Genomic DNA, 6,000 nt, shown 5'->3' on the forward strand with positions numbered 1-6,000 from the left:
GCATGAGAGAAGGCCTAAGCCCGCCAAGAGCTGATTAGTCTACATAGGACTCTGAGGCCCTTGCCAATGGGCAAGTAAAGGGCCTGGCATAAAATTCAATTAATCAATTAAACCGATATGCTTCTTTACTAGCTCCTTTCTGAAGTGTTTCTGTGAACCTTAGTATGACTGTGTGTAACTGCAGCTACCCCAAACACTTCTCAAGTGGCCAGCCCCATGCTACAACTAAAAGATGAACACAGCACCGATAGTCAGGGCCATGTGTACATCTGTATAGGTTGTGCACTGCACAACCCCAGGGGTGCCATTTATATACATAGGTAAAAATGTATTTGGTTCCTTTGAGACTTAGAATTTCCTCATGAGAAACTGTCAAAATTAATGGTAAGGTTTCCATGCTAACTTGCAAAATCAGTTTTAAAACTTATTACACACCAAAAAGCCACTAGTAGACTTTAGATGGTAACATGAATTTCTTTTTACTTTATGTTTTCCAGCGATTTTCTAGAGAATAGTCCTTTACATAATGAAATAATGGGAATTCCCTGGCAGTCCAGTGGTTAGGACTCCGAGCTTCCCCTGCAGGGGGCACGGGTTCGATCGCTGGTCGGGGAACTAAGATCCCGCAAGCCACGCAGAGCGGCCAAAATAAATAAATAAAATAAAATTTGATGAAATAATGTCACAAATTTTGTATAAAATGAAAGCTCAGTGCTCTGGTCCAAGAGACACTGGGATGGAAGAGACTGAAAACAGGCAGATTTCAGGATAAGGTTATACACTCCCCCTCTCCCCCCACATCTGGGTTTTTCTTCAACCAGACAAGAAGCATTTATATATGTAAAGAGTATAATTTGTTACACACAAATTGTATATCTCCTCTGTCATATCACAGGGCCACTTTAGTTCAAGTCTACATACTGCTGTCAGTAAAAAGTACAACGAACATGTTCTGTTTGACTTATTAATCAGTCTCTCTCCCCACAAGGTACTTTAATAATTATAAAGGAGAAAAATAGCTACTTTACAGTGGAGATACCTGGTGGACACCACCTTGAGCATCAAGGCAGGCAAAGTTAAAATCACCAGTACTGGGACAGATGTGTGCTTGCTTTGATGTCCTGAAAACATAACCTCTGTGTTATTCCTGCTCAAACTGTATAACCAGAATCTACTCCTGATGGGACATCAGACAAACCAAAATTGAGGGGCATTCTACACAACAGCTGGTCTGCATTCTTCAAAAATACCAGTCATGGGTTTCCCTGGTGGCACAGTGGCTAAGAATCCACCTGCCAATGCAGGGGACACAGGTTCGAGCCCTGGTCCGGGAAGATCCCACATGCCACAGAGCAACTAAGCCCGTGCGCCACAACTACTGAGCCTGTGCTCTAGAGCTCACAAGCCACAACTACTGAGCCCACGTGCCACAACTACTGAAGCCCACGCGCCTAGAGCCCGTGCTCCGCAACAAGAGAAGCCACGACAATGAGAAGCCCACGCACTGCAACGAAGAGTAGCCCCTGCTCGCCGCAACTAGAGAAAGCCCACGCACAGCAACGAAAACCCAACACAGCCAAAAATAAAAACAAACAAATAAATAAATAAATTTATTAAAAGAAAGAAAAGAAAAGAAAACCTAGTCATGAATGACAAAGGTTGAAGTTGTCCAAAGTTAAGAGCCACTAAAGGGCCATGACAACTAAATGCAATGTGTGATCACGGACTGGATTCTGGAACTGAAAAAAACTCATTTTCCTTTACTATAAATCATACTAGTGGGGCACTTGGCAAAATTTGAATGAAGTGCTTAGTGCTGTATCAACGTTAACTTCCTGATTTTGGTATTGTACAGCAGTTGTGATTTGGGGAAATATACACAGAACTATTCAAGGGTAAAGAGCCATCCTGTCTGCAGCATACTGTCAAATGTCTCAGAAAAAAAATAGACTAAAGCAAGTGCGGTAAAATGAAACCTTTGGGGAATCTAAAGGTTATACAGGAATTCTCTGAGTTATTTTTGTAACTTTCCTGTAAGTCTGAAGTTATTTCAAAATAAAGTTAGTCAATCTCTACGTTGATAACTTTCATAACAGGAAGTAAATACACTTAGCCTCATACTGAATCCCTTTTTGTCACCTGGACGAGGTGCTCCTAAATCAAAGATCTGGTGATCTCTGCACTGACATAATCCATGGGGGTCTAGAAGGCTTGCCCTGCCACATTGACATGTAGAAATTTAAAATATCCTATTTGCTGCAGCTTAAAGAATTGAAGAGGCATATACTATCATCTAAAAACCCTACGGAGCAGTTTGAATCATGGCGCGACGAAGCCGTAGGCGGCAGGTTCTTGCTGGGTAATCTGACTAGTCCTTTCTCTGCCTTGCTTGTTTGAGCTTCAGCAGAATTCGAAATGGCTGGCGGCAAGTCTGGGAAGGACTCCAGAAAGGCCAAGACAAAGGCGGTTTCCCCCTCGCAGAGAGGAAATACGCTGGGCCGTATTCATGGACACCTGAAATCTAGGGCGACCAGCCATGGACGTGTGGGCGCGACTGCCGCTGTGTACAGCGCAGCCATTCTGGAGTATCTTACCGTGGAGGTACTTGAATTGGCAGGAAATGCATCAAAAGACTTGAAGGTAAAGCGTGTTACCCCTCGTCGCTTGCAACTTGCTATTCGTGGAGATGAAGACTTGGACTCTCTCATCAAGGCTACAATTGCTGGTGGTGGTGTCATTCCACACATCCACAAATCTCTGGGAAGAAAGGACAGCAGAAGACTGTCTAAAGGATGCCTGGATTCCTTATTATCTCAGGACTCCACATACTCTTAACAGCTGTCCAGTGCTGGTGATTCCAGTGGACTGTATCTCTGTGAAAAACACAATTTTGCCTTTTTGTAATTCTGTTTGAGCAAGCTGAAAGTTTAATTAGTTTTCCAATCAACCGAATTTCTGCATTCTAGTCTTAACCTTATTTAAGTGTTACTGTGGCTTCAAAGAAGCTATTGATTCTGAAGTAGTGGGTTTTGATTGAGATGACTGTTTTTAAAAAAATGTTTGGATTTTAATTGTGATGTAGAAGTTACAGTAACAGACATTGGGTTTTGTACTGACATTATTTCCACTCCGGTGGATAAGCTCAATAAAGGTCATATCCCCCCAAAAAATAAAATAAAATAAATTTTAAAAAAATTTAAAAAAATTAAAACCCTATGTAAAATGACTTAAGCTGTGTTAAATCTGCTACCAAAAAAAAAAAAAAAGTACTGGCAGGTTCAAAACAAAAACCAACCGACTCCAGATTCTTTTTTAAGGTGGCACGCCACCTTGTGACAAACGGCCAAAAAGCCATCAAATGAGGAAGGAAAAACCACTGCAGGCAAAGCCACCAGGGAAAGAAGGACCCAGCTTTATTGATCACTTACTGTTTCCAGGCACCACAAGGCATTCCCTCATGTTAATTCTCAAACCACACTTACAGAAAGACAAACAGCCTCGGGGTCACATAGCTAATAAATAGCAATGGCAGAATTAGGGAAAAGCAAATCAACCTAAATTTATAGTCCCCCAAGAATCCCAGATCCAACACCAGAAATCTCCAGTAACAATGCAACTGGAAGTACTCTTCCTCCTCTCTCCAACCTCATCTTTTCTATTCTGCATGTCAGGCTGGCCACTGGCTTTTCCCAAGGTCACAACATCCACACCTAAGTTTCCCTCTCCTTTTAATTCCCTGCATTCTATCTATTCTTCTAAAGTCACCAGAGCAGCAGTTTCCCCAAATTTTATTTCTCAACATGTTCCAGGAGATAAATTTCCAGGACTTAAGGATGTAAAACAGCATAGAATTGACACTTCCTTCCTAAAAACATACAAGACATAGTGTATAAAAAGCTCTAAGAAAAAAAAAAAAAAAGCTCTAAGAAAAAAACTTTACAGGAAAAAAAAAATGTTTTAACCTAGTTCAGCCAAGGGTCTCCCAAGGTTCTCTGACCAGCACGCACTTTTTCCTAAAGCAACACCAAGGTTCTAGGGCTGCTCGGGAAATGCGGACTGTGAGAAGAGCAGGACTTCGCCCTCAGGAAGAAAGGGCCTGAGATGTGATCCCGATCCATGGGCAAGTCACTTCACCTCTCCAGATAAAAGTTCCTACCTCCAATTGTGAGGATGGAATGAGACAATACACAGCACATAGAAAGCTCTCGATACAAGTTAGCAATCAGCATTGAGCAGAAAAATGACATGACGAAATAGGGCCCTCCAGTGGGAAGATTTAGCTAATGGCAGAGTATTAAATGAGGAAAGAAATGATGGACCATGATAGGAATGATGATGAAAAACTGCTATGCTAAAGGAAGATAAGGTCAATCAGAGTTCTTTATAAACAGCGGTCGAAATTCATTATTTGCAAGTTCACTTACTCGATAAAACATTTATTTGTAACTCCCAAGTCAATACTCATGGCACGCCCTGGTCATTTTCAGACATGCTTCGAGTGGTAATTGAGGTCGCCTGACCCACAGATTCCCAGCTGAGGTGGAACGAGATGAAGCTCTGCCTTCTTGTTTCAGCTCTCATGCTGTAATGTGTCCTTTCCACAGCCTATTTTGTGCCACCTTTTTCACATTTTTATGTCTTGTTACTGATCTCACTGTGTAAAATGACCCCCAAGACTGGAATGGGCCTTACGGAAAAAATGCATGAGTTAGAAGCTTCCTTGGGGCATAAGTTACAGTGCTGCTTTGAGCTCAAGCTTATGAATCAACTATATTAAACAAGGTTCTTTTTTTTTTTCTTTTTTTTAAGAAGATAAACAGATTGCCAACAAACACATGAAAGGATGCTCAACATCACCAATCATTAGAGAAATGCAAATCAAAACCACATCGAGGCATCACCTCACACCGGTCAGAATGGCCACCACCAGAAAATCCCCAACAAGATTTATATGGGTGAACCAGTTGTGGTATATCCATACAATGTCATATCATACAGCAGAAGGATAGAATTATGAGGAATGCAACAAGGATGAATGTCAGAAACATTATGCTGAGAAAAAAGCTAGACACACAAGAGTATGTACTTTATGTTTCTGTTTATATGACTTTCTAGAAAAGGAAAAATGAATCTCTGGCGACAGAAAACATATCAGCAGTTGCCTGTATCATATATGGAGTAGAGAGTGACTGCAAAGAGGAAAGGGAAAACTGCAAAGGGGGGTAATAGCAAAATTGTCTACCTTCATGGAAACAGAAGTTACAAAATACTTATATTTGTCAAAATTCATTAAAGTGTACATTCAAGTTAGTATATTTTTATATTATACCACAATATATTTCTTTTAATAAAAATAATTATGAAGAGTAGGTAAGGGGGCAAAGGACCTGAAAGCCAGCTTTAGCTATGTTAGAGCTGTAAAATCAAAAAAAGATCAAATTGCCCCTAATTTAAAAACCAAGAAAATGCATACAAGTTGAGGAATAGAGATTTTAACTTATTTTAAGAGTGAGTTTTCTAACAATTAGAGCTTCCTAAAAATGAAATAAACTTATTTTAAGTTGGCAATTTCTTTCTCAGTGAGGACATTCAAGTACAAGATGACGATCATTTTTCAGGTATGTTATAGAAGTGCCTTAGAGATTGAAATTTGCATTAACCAATATTTAAGATGATTCAATAACATCAGAAAATATGCTACATTTATATATGCTCTTTTATGGTAGAGTTCTGTCTATAATGTTTTCTAAAATATCCTTTGAATTAATATTTCAATAGTAGTCTCCAGTGCTGCAAATGTAGGCCAGAAAGTTAGATCTGTGCACAGTCTATTTTTTAAGAAGCTTGTAATTTGTTGCTTGATCATGGGGACTTCCTCCTCTGAATAAATAAGACTTGACTTTGCCTCTTTATGCAGTCATCTGTTCACAGTTCTGCCTCTCTCCAGTAGACCGTGTCTCATGCTAAGGAAGCACAGTGGTGGAAGTTTTGCTTATCATA

At 40.2% G+C, this 6,000-nt stretch overlaps 1 pseudogene across 1 annotated transcript; it reads left to right on the plus strand.

Annotated features, from left to right (window-relative positions):
- Positions 1-2,415: 2,415 nt before the first annotated feature.
- On the plus strand, positions 2,416-2,789 carry LOC307054090 (histone H2A.Z-like; annotated as a pseudogene). Its single transcript has one exon. The product of its transcript is annotated as a histone H2A.Z-like (transcript).
- Positions 2,790-6,000: the final 3,211 nt, after the last annotated feature.

Source organism: Hyperoodon ampullatus (assembly GCF_949752795.1).
Source record: "Hyperoodon ampullatus genome assembly, chromosome: 5".
Lineage (NCBI taxonomy): Eukaryota > Metazoa > Chordata > Mammalia > Artiodactyla > Ziphiidae > Hyperoodon > Hyperoodon ampullatus.